At 48.2% G+C, this 18,785-nt stretch overlaps 1 protein-coding gene across 1 annotated transcript in view; it reads left to right on the forward strand.

The window, feature by feature from the left end:
• GUCY1B1 (guanylate cyclase 1 soluble subunit beta 1) overlaps positions 1-18,785 on the forward strand; it is a 417,276-nt gene that overhangs the window by 120,057 nt on the left and 278,434 nt on the right. The gene's annotated exons all lie outside the window — the stretch shown is intronic.

The following is an 18,785-nucleotide window of genomic DNA, read 5'->3' on the forward strand; positions in this document are numbered from 1 at the left end:
CAATATCAGAAAAAAGCAAACAGAAACAGCAGAACAACTTATTACAAGACTCCAGATGGCTCGTCAGGAAAATACAGGAGCATAGCGGCTCATGCTTCATGTGTCTGTTGAGATGGAGCTTTAGGAAGAAGCAGGAAATTAATGTAGCAAATGAATTTGAAAGAAAGTCAAGAACATTTGGAGTACATAAAATGTAATGGGGGCAAATAAAACATCTGCCAAGATATGGACAATGGCAGGACAATATTCTACTTCGTATCCTTACTAAAATCAGGTCTTTCCTTCACTATTCTAGCGAGGAAAATCTGCAGGTTTTTCGAAAGACCAGAGACTCATATTATACTTGTTCGAAGCACAGTTACCACTATCAAATAGATATGAGCAACCACCTGAATGTTGATTGTCTGGATCAATCAGGAAATCCAAGAATGTACTCTAAACTTGTTTTTGCTAAAACGACTTTAGAGGCCATGTCTCATCAGGTGTAATAGCCAGGAAGGATTATATATCTGTTTCACGCAAAAATATAGCTTTAGTCCATCTGGCCAAAGTTGGAGAAGCCACAGGGACATGGGGTGTGTAGATAGATTAATACATGTGGAGAGAATGTTCTTAAATGAGTAGTCTTTCATTCATATTATTTAAAGTCACTCTAAACACAACTTTGCATGAGAAGGAAAATATGAGAAAAACATATTCCAAAACTCTTTCAAAACGAAGGTGTCATTAATCGGCCAAATTTGAAACTGTTGCAGAATTAGTTTAGGATCCCATGTGAGAAGGCCCTATAGCTTATATGCAACTACTGACATAACGATGTTCCCCTAAGAATTTCTCCTACAAAAACTAAGGGTCGGCAGAATAGCTGTGCTGTATCGATTAACAGTCCTGAAAGACTAGTCCTGAGATACCAGTGAGGCTAGGAAAATTAGAACTGCAGTACTATTTTCTAAACTAAGATAGTATTTCCTTTTTTCCCAACAACCAATCTCAAGCTTGCCAAGCTGTTTCATAAGTCCTGGTGGTTGTGTCCCCTGCTCTTTGCCCTCGCTATGGAGCCTCTGGCCTGCTGCGCATGAACAGGACGAGACTACCAGGGACTGACAGTGTGGGACTCACAACACTGCATCGCTATGTATGCTGAAGATCTCCTCCTCTTCCTCCGAGACACAAGAGAAGACCTAGTGGGAGCGAGGAATATGCTGGAATGCATTTTTATCCTGTCTGGCTTAAAAGTAAATTGGCAGAAGTCCCGATTCCTCCCCATGACATCCAACGGGCTCCCCCCAGATGAACTAGATCGCCTCTAGTGGGAACCCAGATGCCTGGCGTACTTAGAGGTACAGATATACCATGATGCCTCTAACCTCTTAGAGGGCAATGTAGGTAGAGCGATTCGCTCCCTCGTCTCTTCTATGGAGTTTTGAAAGTTGCTACAGTTGTCGGTGGTGGGCATAGTAGCCCTTTTGAAAATCGTGGTATTGCTGTGGTTGTTATACCCCTTCGGCACGCTCCTGGTGTGGATCCCCAAGGCAATGTTCTGGGACTTCGACTCATAAGTCTTATTATATATCTGGGGCACGGGCTGCAGACGAATGGCACTGGCTACGTTACATCGCTCCACCGTAACTGGAGGGCTGATGGTCCCAGACTTTGAAGCTTACTGTATTGTGTCACAGCTAAATTGGCTGATCCAGTGGAGGCGTCCAAAAGAAACCCTAACAGGGCCCTGAACCTATTCACACCAGTGTCTTCTGACCGTAACAAAATATTCTTGCGAGTTAGACGGTGACCCACTGGAGGCAACGGAGAGCTCAGAGTCATAGCCCGATGCTAGGCAAGAGTCTTGCAAAAGACTTGTAGTAGAACCCCCATTCTCCTAATTTACCCTTCACCATGTTTCAACATCTGCCCCATGGCAGTACCTGGGTGGAGTTGAATGCCTGGATAGAAGCGGTGGCAACTACGGTAGTTCTGTTCAGAGACTCAGTTATCCCAGTTTGATGAGTTTCATACAGAATTCTATCTCCCACAAGGCCACTTCCTCCTAAACAGGGCCCTCACCTCGGCATTCAGGAAACACTGGGGTACTGGGTACACAGAGCCATGGGCGTTGGGCCGATGATGGTATGTGACCCTGTCGTCAGGCACAATCAAAATGGTCTCATGCGTTTACAAAGTGATATAGGGGCATAGGAGGGGAGATGACAATTGAGAGGACTGGCGAAATGCTGAGACATAATTAATATGATAAGTGTTATAGTAATTTAAAGTGCCCTGATTTGCCACAAAACCCTTATTGTCCAAGGCAAACATAAAGGAAAGCTTTCGCTAGCAGTAGAGAGGTAAGATATTTTATGAAAATTAAATTATCCGAGCAGGCGCCGGAGGCTGACGCCCGCCCCCTCACCAGTTGTTTACATTACGCATTTAGGGCGACAGGCACTCTGCATGTTGGGAAGGTGGGGTTAATCACTCACCTAGCAGGGTTGCAGGGAATGGGGAGTTGGGTAACTTGTTTGAATTTTTTGTTTATTTTTATGTCGTTGCTCAGGATGCATATAGTCAAAACATGATGCATGCTAAAGATGGGTCGACTAGGGTAGAGGGGCACTCAAGAAATGATGACCACAGCGATGGCGAGAGCAGAGGGACACAACTAACATCCGGGTATGGACCTGAAATGTCAATGGCCTGGGGAACAAAATCAAAAGGATGCTTGTTCTTCAATATATAAAGTGCCACTCCCCAGATTTAGTAATGATGTAAGAGACACATCATAAAGGAAGCCGATACAAAGCCCTTGACCGATTTGGGTACAGACTGATAGCGCACTCTGGGTACTCGTTAGACGCCACGGGAATGGGCATCTTGATTTGAAAATCACATTATCTTTCCCAATCGATGGTACTTGGTCGGACGACGCCGGCTGCTGCGTAGCAGTGGCAGGTAGGTGGGAGGGCCGCTCCGTAGTGCTGTGCTCGTTCTATGCCCCACCAAGACTGCAGGCGGAGGTCCTTCCCAGGTTCATCTCAATGTTAGTGGATCTTCCCACAGGAACTCTCCTGATGGGGGGCCTTGGGCCTGATTGACTTCTGGCGGACGCACAATCCTCAAGCATGGGAATATACTTACTATTCTGCAAGGCATGCCTCCTTCTTGAGGATTGGTTACCTGTTCACACACATAGACAGTGTGGGTAGTTTCACCTCACCCGGCCAGAGGCATTTCTGACCATTCCCCGGACTGTATCGCAGGTCAAGGGCCACAGACTAGCAGACTGCCATTCCCAAGGATAAATTCTTGGCGACAGAGAGACCCCCAAATTAAGGATGTACTCCGACAACAAACAGACCTATACTTTCAACAAAACACAGGATCAGTGCAATTCCATCATACTTTATGGGAAGCCTATAAGACTGTGTTTAGAGGCCAGGCCCAAGCGATTATAGGGGGTAAGTAAAAAGAGGAAGCATTACAAATGAAGATGTTGGAAGATGAGATACTACAGACAGAAAAGAAAGTGATGGCCGGGGGGAGTGTAGACAGAAAACATGAACTGGCCATACGTCAAAGAGAGTTGCAGGCAATAGCTGATGGCGAGGCAAGGGCATATACAGTGGCTACGCAACACCGGCTATATGATGTGGGTGACAAGGCAACTAGACTGCTGGCCTGGCTCGAAAAGCGGAATAGGGAGAAATCGTGGGTGGTCAATATAGGGAATAAAACTGGGTCACTACATACATCCAACCAGTGGATAGACAAAGCCTTTGCCGCCTAATATGAAGGCCTATACGCACCAGTGTATACAAGATGGTAAAAGGATTGTGACAAACTGCTTTCTGTTACCAACTCTCCCAGTAGAATCATGGGAGGCCTTAGATGCAGACCTCACGTGTGAGTAGCTGTCTGAGGCTCTGAATTCCGTAAAGTCAGGGAAGGCTGCTGGCACAAACGGCCTTCTAGTCGAATAATACAAATGCCTTGCCTCCAAAATAACAACACCACTATGTAATATGCTAGTAGAGGCCGGGGAGGAGGGACAATTGCCCATGGATCAGCAGGCAGCCACTATTGCAGTCATACATAAGTTGGGTAAGCCAACAGATCAATGCAACACATACAGGCCAATTTCATTGCTTAATATTGAGGCAAAGGTTTTGGCTAAGGTACTGGCCAAGCGATTGGTGGCCATCATAACTACTATTGTTCATGTGGACCAATCCGGATTCATGCCCCACAGAATCACTCGGCACAACCTGCAAAGGCTACATGGAGTCTTACATTTGACTAGAGACCCTAACTCGCAACCGACGGCCCTAATGTCACTAGATGCCTCTATGGCCATCGATAGTATAGAATGGCCACACCTGTTTGCAGTCCTCACTAAAATGGGCTGCGGTCCCACTTTCTGCAGCTGTACGAAGCTTCTATACCAGGGCCCGCTGTCCCGAGTTCGAGTCAACGGAGTGCTGTCTAGTTTGTTCCAGGTGTGAAGAGGCACGAGGCAGGGATGCCCTTTATAACGGTACTGTTCGCCCTAACCTAGGAACCATTGTCTCATTGGGTCAGAACAGACCCAATGATCTGGGGCATAATATCACTGAACATTTGGGAAGAGCGGATATCATTATATGCGGATTATATCATTTTATATTTATCAAGGCCATACTACTCCATAGCACGAGTGCTCCATATATTAGAGCTGTTCGGCAGCTACTACGGATTTTTCATAAATTGGGCAAAGTCAGTAATCTTCCCCACGTCAGGCTCCCCCCCTCCCCGAGGCTACCTATGAAATGTGTAGCCCCAGTCATAACAGGTTGCCTTAAATACCTGGGAGTCCATGTCGCCCAAAACCATCAGCTGTTTTTGACACAAAACCTTATTCCCCAACTAGATAGACTCCGAATGGGTGTTTTAACGAGCCCAACCACTGACCCTGGTGGGCAGAGCGGCACTGTACAGGATGATGGCCTTGCTGTGTCTCCTTTATGTTATGCAGAACACTCCATACCCAATACCCCCGGCAATTTTTAAATGGGTGGTACAAGACGTCCAGACATTGCTATGGCAGGGCTGCTCGCCAAGGATAGCACTATGCAAATTACAGAAAGGAGTCTGTAATGATGGTCTTGCTATTCCAGACGTCAAGCTATACTGCCTAGCCTCACAGCTACTTGTAATCAATGAATGGGTATATTCAGAAGCGAGTGAACCAGCTATAGAGTGGATTAGGATGCAATCGTGGGGGGGATGCCAATCGCTACTCTACACTAAAAAGGGCATGCTCTGAATGACCCAGTCTTACTGCAACAGTAGTGGCATGCTGGAGAGAGGCGCACACAATTCTAGGATGGAGAGACAAATTAACAAGCATGACACCCTTTCTGGGTGGGAGACCAGCTGAGGGAAGTAGCAGCACTCGAAGGCTTTAGCAGGTGGCAGACAATAGACATTGAACGGTTGGGAGATGTGTGGAGAAACAATACGCCTCTGTCTTTTGAAGACTTACAAAATGAGTACAGTTTATCCCCGACTCAACGATTTCATTACCTGAGACTCACGCATGCCTTGCAGAGCCACATACAGCGGGGCACGACCCTCCTGAATCATTCCCTCCTAGAGTATAGACTCCTAGCAGACCCAATCCCAGAGAAGTTGATATCCACGATTTATCGGATACTTATGAACAACTTGCCAGACCCGCTGGTGGCCCTCAGGGCAGCCTGGATAGACGAATTGGATAACATAGACAATAAAGAATAGGCTGAGGCACTTCAGGGCCCTAGAGAGAAAGCAATCAGCACTAGATTTAGGCTAGTACAGCTTAAGGTATTGCATCGCACATATTATCCTTGCACCTTGTTGTTCAAATGGGGGAGGGCTATCATGTATCAGGGGCTGTCAACAGGAGGGCTCCTTTTTTCATAAACTATGGGAGTGTTCAAAGATTTCACAATTTTGGCAAGGTGTCATAGCAATTATGGTAAAAGTATCTAACTTGGAAGTCCCAACGGAGGCCAAGAGTTTTCTTCTGCTGATTAAGGGCGTGCCAGAAGGATCCATATATATAAAAATTTGGTTGGCATTGGCTGCAGAAATTGCTAAACGAAAGATCACTAGATACTGGGGAGCCACCATCAGTAAGTGAATTGGAAAAAGACTTGGATTGGTGTATGCGAGCAGAATAAACTGTATATACAAGTAGAGCCTGCAGTGGCGCAAATATAGGGGGATGTAAGATGCCCTGTAGCAAGTGCCACATATATTAGTACACATGTAAATCTGACCTGTTAGGTGATTGTACAAACTCTGTGTTATCTATACAAATTCTTGTTAAAGAACACAGCTCAAAGACACAGTGTACTCTGCCCTGCACCTATAGTCACAAGAAGGTACCACTGAGTTTTTCATGTGGAATTGATGTGCAGGTGTTGTTGTGAATATATGTATTTTAGACTAGAAACTAGCAGTTGACTGCAGGAGATCTTTCAGTGGCCACAATTACGAGAAAAGTTTAAAGCCAACGGCTGTAGATTGGTGGATAGGATCCGATTTTGACTCTTGCTGTAGTGTTCTTGGTTGAGGTGAAAGTGAAATGGAAGCAATACGAGGCCCTGCACTCTCGAGTGTTGGTATTCGATGCCCTCCTCCACCCGCAGGTTTCACCTGCATCTAATCCCTGGTGGTCAGTTGGACCTCTGTCTCCATTCTCTCGCTTCCCTTTTTCTCTCCTTTGTCACTTGTTTTTCCCCTCACGTCTATTTCCCCCCTTCACTCTCCTTCAGGATCTTTCCTCTGTTTTCCGTCATTTTCCCCTCATTTCAAGCTCCCCCCTTCACTCTCCTTCTGTGTCTTTCCTCCGTTTTTCACATTTTTTTTTACCCTTATCACAATCTCCCCATTCACTCTCCTTCTGTGTCCTCTGTGTCTTTCCTCTACTCTTTCTTGCACTTTTGCTGCCTTATTTGCACTTTTCTCTCTCTTGTTGCCTTTTTCCTTTTGCCTTTTCTCAGCGGGTTTTTCCCCACCGCTGCTGTCCCCATGACCCCTCCTCCACAGCACGACTAGTGCCACTGGCCCAATCTAGCTCCCCCGCCCCGCTCCCGCCTCCCAGCTGTCCAGCCCTCCCCGACCCTACTTAATGGCGGCCGCTGTGGGGATAGGTGAGCAAGACCCCTGACTCATTGTCAGTGAAATTGCTCTCCCTCCCTCGCAGCTCCACCATTAAGTTAGGCCTTTCCCTGAGGACCTGCACTCTTGAGTGTTGGTATTCGAGGCCCTCCTCCACCCGCAGGTTTCACCTGCATCTCATCCCTGGTGGTCCAGTAGACCTCTGTCTCCATTCTTGCCCTCCACTTTTCTATCCTTTTTCACTCGTTTTTTTCCCTCACTTCTATCTTCGCCCTTCACTTTCCTTCTGGGTTTTTCCTCCATTTTCTGTCGTTTTCCATTTATTTCAAGCTCCCCCTTCACTCTCCTTAAGTGTCTTTCCTCCGTTTTTCACTCGTATTTTACCCTCATCTCAATCTCCCCCTTTCACTCTCCTTCTGTGTCCTATGTGTCTTTTCTCCACTATTTCTTGCACTTTTGCTGCCTTATTTGCACTTTTCTCTCTCTTTTTGCCTCTTTCCTTTTGCCTTTTTTAGCCCTTTTTCACCGCTGCTGCTGCCCCCGCGGCCCCTCCCCCCAACACGACTAGTGCAACCGGCCCAATTGAGCTCCCCTCCCTGCCTCCCAGCTGTACAGCCCTCCCCGACCCCTACTTAATGGCGGCCGCTGCAGGGACAGGCGAGCAAGACCACTGACTCATTGTCAGTGAAATTGCTCTCCCTCCCTCGCAGCTCCACCATTAAGTGAGTCCTTCCCCAAGCCCCGGCACTCTCAAGTGTTGGTATTCGAGGCCCTCCTCTAGCCGCAGGTTTCACCTGAGCCTCATCCCTAGTGATCCAGTGGACCTCTGTCTCCATTCTCTCGCTCCCCTTTTTCTCTCCTTTTTTACTCGTTTTTTTCCCTCACTTCTATCTCCCCCCTTCACTCTCCTTCTGGATCTTTCCTCCATTTTCTGTTGTGTTCCCCTCATTTCAAGCTCCCCCCTTCACTCTCCTTCTGTGTCTTTCCTCCGTTTTTCACTCATTTTGTTACCCTCATCTCAATCTCCCCCTTTCACTTTCCTTCTGTGTCCTCTGTGTCTTTCCTTCACTCTTACTTGTACTTTTGCTGCCTTATTTGCACTTTTCTCTCTTTTTGCCTTTTTCAGCCCGTTTTTCCCTACTGCTGCTGCCCCCGTGGCCGCTCCCCCTAGCACAACCGTGTGACTGGCCCAATCCTGCTCCCCTCCCCTACCTCCCAGCTGTCCAGCCCTCCCCGACCCCTACATAATGTAAATGTAAAAAATGTCGGCGCACCGCCGGCGTGCCAAAGGCAAGCCCGTCTGCGCCCGATCGTGACCCGACTGCAACCAGCTCCAGGAACCCTAGATCTCTGCACTGCCAACGCTACGACTCAGAGGCACTCCACTCTCTCAACCCAGGCCGCAACAACAACTGCAAGCTAGCATCACCAGCCAGCTCCCACAGACCCTTCAGCTGTTACCGCTGCCCGCACACCTGCAGCACCGCCAAGACCACAGACCCAGCGCAACCTGCCTGCGAGAACACAACCGTACCGAAGACCCTGCAATGCATCCTCCTCAATGTCCGATCCCTCTACAAACACGCCACCAAAATCTGGGACCTCCTCTACTGCACCACCCTGGACCTAGCATTCTTTATCGAAACCTGGACCAACACCACCTTTGGACCGGACATCGCCATCGCTATTCCCCAAGGATACAGGATCTCTAGGAAGGACCTCCCCACACGCCCAGGAGGAGGAATTGCCATCATCCACAAATCCACCCTCCGCCTGAGCACACTCACCGACGAGCCCACAGACCTGATGGAACACCTTCACTTCGAGATACTGGCCAGCCCTACCTCCATCCTCCGAGGAACCCTCATCTACCGACCCACTGGACCCTGGGGACATTTCGTTAATTTCATCACAGACATCATATCCCTGCATGCCATTGCGTCCCCCAACTACACCCTAATGAGAGACCTCAACTTCCACCTCGACAACCAACTGGACCACAGCACCACATCCCTCCTGGACAACCTCCACAACATTGGACTCTGCCGGATCGTGACCGAACCCATGCACTCAGCAGGACACACCCTCGATCCCCTCTTCACAACAGGAAACTCCATCACCTTCAGCCACACCACCGAACTACCATGTACTGACCATCGATTCGTTCACTTCACCTTTAGAACACCCACCAACCACAGACACCAGCACCTGCTCCCACAAAGAAACTGGACCAGAATCACCCATGACCAGCTAACCTCATCACTCAGCAACTCCACCCCAACCATCGCGGAAAACGACAACCCGAACACGGCAGCCCGAACCCTGCACAGATGGATCTCTGACAGTGCAAACACCAGAGCCCCCCTCAAGAAAAACAACACCCACGCCAAGAAAGCTAGTTCATCTCCGAACTTCGAGAGCCCAGACGCACTTGCCACCGCCTCGAAAAGGCCTGGAGGAACACCAAATCCACAGAGGTGGAGCGGTGGGGAATAAAGCCAGATTGTGCAGGGGAGATAATAAATTCCATTAATTGAGTTAGACGCCCAGCAATAATTTTGGCCAGAATCTTATAATCTAAGTTTAATAATGACAAGGGCCTATAAGAGCCGCAGAGCTGCAGATCTTTGCCAGGTTTTGGTAGAAGAATAATGACAGCTTCCCGAAGGGTAGGCGGTAAGATCTGCCTCTCTAGGGCTTCTGCATATACTTCTATGAGTTGCGGGGCTAGCAAGTCTTTAAAGGCCTTGTAAAAGTCACCCGAGAACTCATCTAGCCCTGGGGCAGAGGATGACCGCAGGAAGTCAATGGCCCCTAATACATCGTTTTCAGAGATGGGTTCAGCTAAGAAGTCCTGCATATATATCTTCGAGTTCGCGTTCCAGCTTGGACAATGTGGTACGCAAGTCACGTAGAACCCCGGTCTATTTAGAAATACAGACCCCTGTATTTACACCTTGAAACCCTCCCAGAGGACAGCCATAGTATCAACAGAGCCAGTATTTATGGTAAAGTAGTCTTCAATCGCCTCGAAGAGTTCATGTTAAAGCAAGTCATCTTCTAACACGGTTCGTAAAGCGCCACTGCCTCTCGAATGCCTCTGGGTGGGGTATCTTCAGTGTGAGTACTATCAGGGAGTGGTCTGAATAGGTACGCAGGAGGGTCTGAATAGCGTGGCACCAGGTGAATACGTTAGGGGACATTAGCCAATAGTCGATTCTGGTTGAGGAGTTGGAATACCCTGACTAATGAGTGTTTGCCGGAAGGGTAGGGTCACGCGAACTCTATACGTTCAATAGGGATAGTTGTTTGCATAGGGACTGTAACGCTCGTCGTGCATGGAGGTTGGAGTCTGGTGAAATAGAGGTGCTGTCAAGGGACAAGTTAGGAATAATGTAAAGTCTCCTCCCATTATGATAGTCATCTGGCCCAGTTTTAAAAGCTGAGCAAGTAGAGAGTGGAAAAAGTCGGGGGAGTCCGTATTTGGGCCATAGATGCACACCAAACCCACCTCATGTCCCATCAATGCCCCATATCTGCCCTTTCTGTCGTGTACGATCGTGCGTGGGCTAAAAGAGCTCCTCTTATGTATAAAGACCGCAGTGCCCCTGGAGTAGTTATTAAAGTTGGTAAAATATCTATGAGCTCCCCAGCGAGCAGCAAAGCGGGAGGGGTCAGAAGCGGGCAATGGGGTCTCTGGCAGGAATGCAATGTCAATGTTATGACGCTGGAGATAGTGAAGGACTTGGTGTTTCTTGTGATTGTCGTTGAGGCCTCAAACATTCCACGACACCACAGATAGATCGGAGGGTCCACTAACATTACCCAGGCGGGCCATGTAGGAGTCAGAAGAAGGACACAAAAAGCATTTTGCAACACTTCAGTAGGAATTGTGACTGTGATCAAACGTGTGATGAACCAAGTGCAACTTATCAATTGTAAGCACCCCCCCCTCCCACCACTCAACCTTACAACCCGACAAGTAAGGCAAAACCAACATTAACAAATATACAAGGAGTACCAATCGTGATAGTAAGAGAATGTGAATAACCCACCAACTGTACTTCCAGGAACCAAAAGGAGAAACCATGGTGTACACCAATGGCAGGGAGGCAACGCCACGTCAGCTCACCAGTGATATGGAACGGTGAATGTAATGAAGAAATGCCCCAAGTTCACTCATGGCAATAGGTAGCAAAGAAAAAGGCAGTGTCTCGAAATTGTCAGCCGTGACCAGACCCAGAGAAAAGTTCCATGCTGGCCTCTGAGCCGTTCTGTGATAGGGAGGGTCTAGCACCATCCGCAACCGACTGAGCATTGTTTTTATGTGTGCGACAGAATTCCAAAACCTCTGTAGGGCTGTCAAAGATGTGGACTTTACCCGTGACCTCCACGTGCAGTCTTGCCGGGTACAGCATGCCATACCGGATGCTGAGGTACCGGAGCGTCGCCTTTGCACCATTAAACTTGCGACAGGCCCCCTGGACCATCATGGTGAAGTCCGCATTTAGGGACAGTTTGGAAACTTGCCAGATGGTGTTGCCTTTTTCACGGCTAGGGAAGCGCGGTATCTTGGTCCCTAAAGTTTATGACTCGAGCGATGATGGGCCTAGGGGGGCAGCCTGGGTTGGGCCTGGGGCCCAGAGTGCAATGGGCACGCGCCACCACAAAGCCCGGAATGAAGGGGGCCCTACCAAACAGATCAGCCAGCAATGATTTGATGAAGGTGTCCATAAGACCCGTGGCAGTGGATTCTGGGACCCCCAAAATGCGTAGATTGTACCGTCTACTGCGCGCCTCCAACTCCTCGTTTTTCATTGCCACATCTTTTAGGATACGCTCTACTCTTTCCAGCCTCTTGAGTGACTGTGCCATGCCATCCTCAATGTCGGATATGTGAGCTTCTGCGACTTCGAGCAGCTGATCATGCACCTGGATTTGAACACCTAGGTCTGCAAGGTTCTTGTCTAGAGCATCAAACCTGCCACTCAAGGCCTTGAAACCCACACTCATCTCTTGATGCAACGAGTTGTCCTGACCTTTGGGGTCTCCAATGGGCAGTGCGTCCTGCCCGCCCTCCGCCATGTCAGCACCCGACTCCAGGGCCGTTTCCTCTAGTTTCTCAAACGGGAGAGACCTTTGATTCGGGTCCTTGTGGCCTATGCCGCTCGGCAACCCAGGAGACTGTGGTCAGAGATTGCAGTGAGGGAGGGTCTCCGGAGGAGGACAGAGACAGGGTCGACACCATGTGCAAACACCCAAAGGAAGTTCTACAGGAGACACAGTGTTGTTACGGAGGGAGAGGAATGCAGACCAGGCATGTGAGAGGGTGCATTGATTGTGAGGAACAGCAAGAGCACACAATTACCGCGAGGGCAGTCTCAGCACAGAGTGCCAAACAGAGACTAGTACACGTCTGGATGATGCTGTCGCTGAGGCTGGACTGGAGGCAGGCACTCTGCCGCACCATGCTGGAGCTGCAGTGTCAGAGTCTTGTCTGCTAGTGGTGGATGGAGAGCAGGGCAGATCAACCGGCGCTGACACAGAGGCCGCAATGTAGGTCTGTCAGATCGGCAAAAGGCGATTCAAATGTTCTTCACAGGAGAGGCATGATTGATCTCAGTTTTCCAGAACGCTAGGATTCCTCTGAAAGCAAGGCCTTTTTTCAAATTTCCCACTCCAGACACGTTGAGTATGAACTTAATATTTTCTTTTCACAGCTTGAGATAGAGCTGAGATGGTAAACTACCACCAGTTGCAATGCTTTAGTCCTTGGCAACTTGCTTAAGTACCAAGTTTTTGCGGGTCGTTGTGGTTAAGACGGCCCTTGAAGTCAACCTCCTTTGGGTGCATTGACTTCTGCCCCAGTGGGAGGACTTACCCTGCCACCTAAAGGAGTTTTCTTTCACAATTAGCACCCTAGACGTCTTGGAAGGCAAGGAAGGAGCGTTTACTTACTCAGCATTTTGAGTTCCTTTGAAAGTCACTTAGCAACGGCATTTGGAGTGAAGGGACCCTTGCTTCATGTTTTAGGTGCCAGAGTGAATCCTTCCACTGCGGCAGAAGTAAATGAACCCTCAAATGAACCCACAGGACGTTGACATTAAGGGCCCGGTGAACCACAACCACCTTAAATCGATCACTCAATCAATAAGGGATTAATATAGCATAACTACTCTTCCTTGAGGAACTCACGGGACTGCTGATCCATCTGGGCGCAGGTGTTCAGTTGAAGAGCCAGGTCTTGAGATCTTTCCTGAATTGAGTCCAGGGATTGCCTGAGGTTGAGAGTCAGGGTGTGCCAGCTCGTGGCGGCGAGGTAGAAGACGGATCTTCCTCCAGTTTTTGTCTTGGGACCCGTGGGACGTTGGCCATGGCCAGTTGGGCAGAGCGAAGTTTCTGGTGGGTATGTGGAATGAGAGTCAGTGGTTCAGATATTCAGGTCCTGTGTCGTGGAGAGCTTTGTAGGCATGTGTGAGAAATTTGAAAGTGATTCTTTTGCTGACTGGAAGCCAGTGGAGTTTTTTAAGGTGTTCGGTGATGTGACTGCGGCGGGAGATGTTGAGGACCAGCCTCTCTGAGGCGTTTTGAATGGTGTGTACTTTCCTGGTGAGTTTCTGGGTGACATAGGTGTAGAGTCCGTTCCCGTTGTCAAGTCTGCTGGTGATGAATGCGCGGGTAACTGTTTTTCTGTATTCTGTGGGGATCCATCTGAATGTCTTTTGAAGCAGGTGGAGCATGTGGAAGCAGGATAAGGATACAGTGTTGATCTGCCGGTTCATTTTGAGGGAGGAGTTCAGTATGATGCTGAGGTTGCGTGCGTGCGTGGTCTGTGGAAATGGGGGGTTTCCCAGTATGGCCAGCCAAAAGGAATCATCCCAGGCTGAGGGGGTGGGTCCCGGGATGAGTACTTAGTTCTTGTCCAAGTTGAGTTTGAGGCAGCTATTTTACATCCAGGTGGCAATGGCCTTCATCCCGCTTAGGAAGGGTATCCTGGTGGCTGTGGGTTCATTGGTAAGGGAGAGGAAAGGCTGGGTGTTGTCGGCGTATGAGACCATGTTGAGTCTGTGGCTTTTGAAGATCGCATCTAGACTTTGAAGAGGGTGGGGCTCAGGGAGGAACCCTGGGGCACTCTGCAGGTGATCTCTGTAGTTTCTGGGAGGAACGAAGATAGTCTTACTCGCTGTGTTCAGTTGGTAAGGAAGTAGTGGTTCCAGTCCAGGGCCTTGTAAACGAATGCCGGCATCATGGAGTCTTGTGATTAGGGTGCAGTGGAAGACATTATTGAAGGTGGCCTAGAGGTCCATCAGGATGAGGGCTGCGGTTTCACCTTGGTTGAGGAGAGAGCGGATATCATCGGTGTATGGATTGGAATATGTCCAGAATGTAGTTCCCTTCAATGCAGTCAGAGAGTTGGGCATTGATGGCATTCTTGATGACCATGGCTAGGAAGGGGAGGAGAGAGATGGTCTGAAGTTCTTGAGGTCTGTCAGGTTGGCGGATGGCTTCTTCAGCGGGGGTTGATCTCAGCATGTTTCCAGTCATCATGGAAGAAGGTGGCGATTTTGTTGCAGAGGTATTAAGAGGGAGGTAAATCTGTAGTCTCACTGTTTGACCCTGAAGAACACCTTGAGAATGGTGAAGAGTTCTTTGCTGTGTGCGTTGGCGTTAATTCTGTCTTGGATGGCCATTTTCTTTGTGGTTTTGAGGAGGAGGTGGTGTGCGCTGACAGCTGTTTTGATGTTCCTCCATATCTTCTTGTGTCGTGTGCAGGTGCTTTTGGACTTATGAAGGGTGGGAGTAAACCAGCTGGCTTTCTTGGAGTGTTGCTTGATCTGGCATTACTGAGGGGTGCTAGGGTGTCAGTGCAGTTGGTGATCCATCGGTGGAGCTTGTGTCTGCTGATGCTGGTGGTGTGGTAGTGCTGAGTAAGATGGTGAGATTTTCTTCGGTGACCTTTTTCCAGCTGCGATGGGCAGGCTGTGAGAGCGATGGGGTCCGGTGGGCATGGTGAAGACAAAGTGAATGCAGTGTTGGTCGGTCCAGAGGAGTTTGGTGGTGTGGCTGTAGGAAATGTTCCCATTGGGGGAGAAGACGGGGTCAAGCATGTGTCCCGCTGTAGGGGTTCTAGCGGTGACTAGCTGCTTAAGTCCGATGTCGGCACACTTATCCAGAAGGGATGCAGTGTTCTGGTCACTGGGGTTGTCCAGGTGGCGATTGAGGTTGCCGAGTAGGATGTAATCTGTGGATGCGAGAGCCTTGGGTGCGATGAGGTTAAAATTGCGTTGGGGAAGGGCATGGGGAGGCCAGGAGGCCTGTAGACGAGGATGCCATGTAGGGTGGTGTTGAGGTTGGTCTGGATCTGGATCTGGGAGTGGAGGGGTTTCATGGTTGTTGTTGGGTAATCCGAGTGTGTGGTCAGGCGGGTGGTGTTCTTGTGGACGATGGTGATGCCTCCTCCTGGTCGGTTGGCGCAATCCTTGTGCTGATTTTGTATCCGTCAGGGATGGCAGTGGCGAGAGCTGGGGTTAGTCCAGGTTTCTGTGAGGAAAGAGATGTCGGCGAAGGCGGCCAGGAGGTACCAGATTTCTGTGGTGTGTTTGTAAAGGGAGCACGTATTGAGGAGGATGCAACTGAGCCGGTCGGTTCCCTGTAGGTCTGCGGGCAGTAGGTGGAGCTGGCGTGTGGAGGTAGACGAGGATGTAGCTGCAGTTTCAGCAGGAGAAGAGTCCTTGGGTGTCGTTCAGTGATGCGAGGTGTCAGCCAGCATAGCGTCCTGTATTGAGGGCGAGGAGTATGCTGGCTTTATATGGGTGGGTGGCCAGAGAACCAGGGTCTGTGGCACTGGGCACGGTCCAGGTGTGGATGGGCATGGATGGGCTTGCCTTTGGCGCGCCAGCAGCACGGCCATGCATCAGCCTCCATTAAGTAGTGCGCTGGGGGCTGGACAGCTGGGAGGTGGGAAACGCGGGAGTAGGAGGGGTCCCTGGAGGGGGCACGTCTGTGGATGATAGCAGTAGCAAGGGCAGCGAAACATGAGGAAAGTGCAAAATGGGACAAGTGAAAAGGCAAAACACAGAAAGAAGGCAGCAGTAAAAAAAAAAGGCAAAAGGGCAGAAAAAGCAGAAAAAACAGAGAGGCTGAGGGCAGTCTAGCAGCAGACCAGTGACGCTCTACCACCAGACCACCAGGGATGAGGTGCAGGCTGGAGGGCTTCGAACTCTGGACCAGAGGGTCAGCAGCAGCTATGGGGGCAAAAGCTACCAGGTGGAGCTATGCTGTGAAGGGAGCAGTCCACTAGTAAGGTCCTAGTAAGACAAGAACCTGGTACTTAAGCGAGTTGCCAAACACAAACACTAAAGCTTGGTAACTGGTGGTATGCCCTTGTGGAGTGACTTTCAAAGGAAAATGCTCGGTAACTAGAAGCTCCTTCCTTGGCACAAATCAATGCACCCACAAGAGGTTGACATCAAGGGCCAGGTGAACCACAACCACCTGCAAAAACCTGGTAAGTAAGCAAGTTGCCAAGCACAAGCACTAAAGTATCGCAACTGGTGGTTGTTTTCCACCTCAGCTTTATCTCAAGCTGTGGGAAGAAAATATTATGGCCATCCTTAATGTATTTGGAGTGGGAGACTTGAAAAACGGTCTTTGATGTCAGAGGAATCCTAGCGATTTGGAAAAAGAGGTCAAATGTGCTTCTCCTGCGGAGAATCTTTGAATGGTACTAGGGTGTGACAGGTATTGCTGTAGTTAGCCGTAAACCTTTTAGACAAGTTTAAAGGTTCTTTGTTTGACGGTTTATTAGGCTCATAGTTTTGCGCATACCGAATTTATGAATTTGCTCTGGACAATAATATTCATTTGTACTTAGGACCCAGGTCTGGGACCTGTCCCCTCTTTTTTCAGTTTTGTTTTTAAACAAATGTGTGCCCTGAGGAAGGTGCAACTAGGATTGTGGTCTTCACCAAAACGAGCAACGGCGCATAAACTGAACTGAAATGTGAGGACCAGAATATTTGATTGATTTAATCCCATTTAAATGTATTGATTAGAATACTTTACCTATATGACTCTACACACATGAAATTATGTACTAAGGATTAGGACACACAACAATGCTATTGAAGATGCACTCATTTTGACATACCTTAAACATTATTGTTTTTATGTACTTGAGTATTACTGATATCTGAAGTATTCTGGTGGGGGAAGGATGTATGTGGTGTGAATGATATGTATGCAGTTTTGATTATGAGTATGAGTGGCTGTGGAGGGGCAAAACGTATTGGAGGTTCTCAGAGCAAAAATATACATTTACTGTATTTATGAAAAAAATTGACAATCAATGTTATTGATTTTATAGAACAAAGACAAATTACATTGACAGCACTGAATGCAAAATCACATGTTTGATAATAGAAAGCATCTGATGTGAAGTCACATGGCGGGCACATCGGACGGGCACTTAGCATCTTGACAAAAACAAGTGTTTCCCCTCCCCGATCCCCTAACCCATCGGGTCTACCCATTTAGGGATCATCGGGGGGTCAGGCCGCGCCTAGGCCATGGCCATGTCTCGTTTGGCCACCACGATAGCAGTGCCCAGGAACAATTTGTCTGCCCGGGTCCCATATGTATGAAAATGTAGGTTGTTATCTTGCTAGACATCATGTATATATATCTTTTTTAGTATCTATTTGATAAGTAGTCATATTATACATTGAAGATTTTATATCTAAATAAGACTATTGCTGTATGAGTGTAATATTTTTGATATTCGTTGTCTGAATCACATGCCTTTATTGCGACTGTGAGCTTTTCCTAAAGTACAGCAAGATATTACGCTAAATTATTGTCTCAGGCAGGTTACTTCTGTGTTGTTTATGGTTTGTCTACCCCTTCTTTCCTGCCTTTGCATTGATTTATACAGGGGACCTACTTATTTTTGTATCTTTTGGTAACAGGCCCTACTGGTATTCAGTGTTTGGAAAACTAATAGATAAGGTCTCTGCTTATGCAGATGCATAGATAAGCAATGTGCCTCCATGTGAATGCCAGAAAGAAATTCTGCCCTTGCAGAGGTTTTTGGCTTGGCACCTCCCAGACAGTTCATGTATTGTGCCACTGAAATGTTGTCCATCTACAAAAGTATAGTGAAATGTGCTTTGTCCTTGGTGGAATTGAATGACAAAGGAGTCTGCAAAAGATTGAAATAATTTATATGCTTTGACAATTGCTTTACAGACCATGGCCCACTAGGGCATAACTGGACACTCCTTAGACCTGAACTCCGCAAACTGGTATCTGGATCTAAGACTAGATTTGGGAATCTGGTGATGGTATAACTATTCCAAGCAACTAGATGGCCTTGCACCATGTCATCTATTCTTAAGTGTTTTTGTCAAGGGTACCTCCCTTACGTAAATGTCTGATCTTGACACATTAGCTTGCATGTTAATGATGGGGTCCTGGAAATACAGTTTAGATAGACACTGTCAAAAGCAATACCATTCTAGCCAACTGCCTGAGAGGTGTGTGAGAAAGTGACATTATCTTTAATTCTTTTAGATAAGCATTACATTGCACACTCATATTTCAAATTTGGAATCTATATGGAAATTGTGTAAAAAACATAGAGCACA

This window comes from Lissotriton helveticus, chromosome 2_1 (genome assembly GCF_964261635.1).
Source record: "Lissotriton helveticus chromosome 2_1, aLisHel1.1, whole genome shotgun sequence".
Taxonomy (NCBI): domain Eukaryota; kingdom Metazoa; phylum Chordata; class Amphibia; order Caudata; family Salamandridae; genus Lissotriton; species Lissotriton helveticus.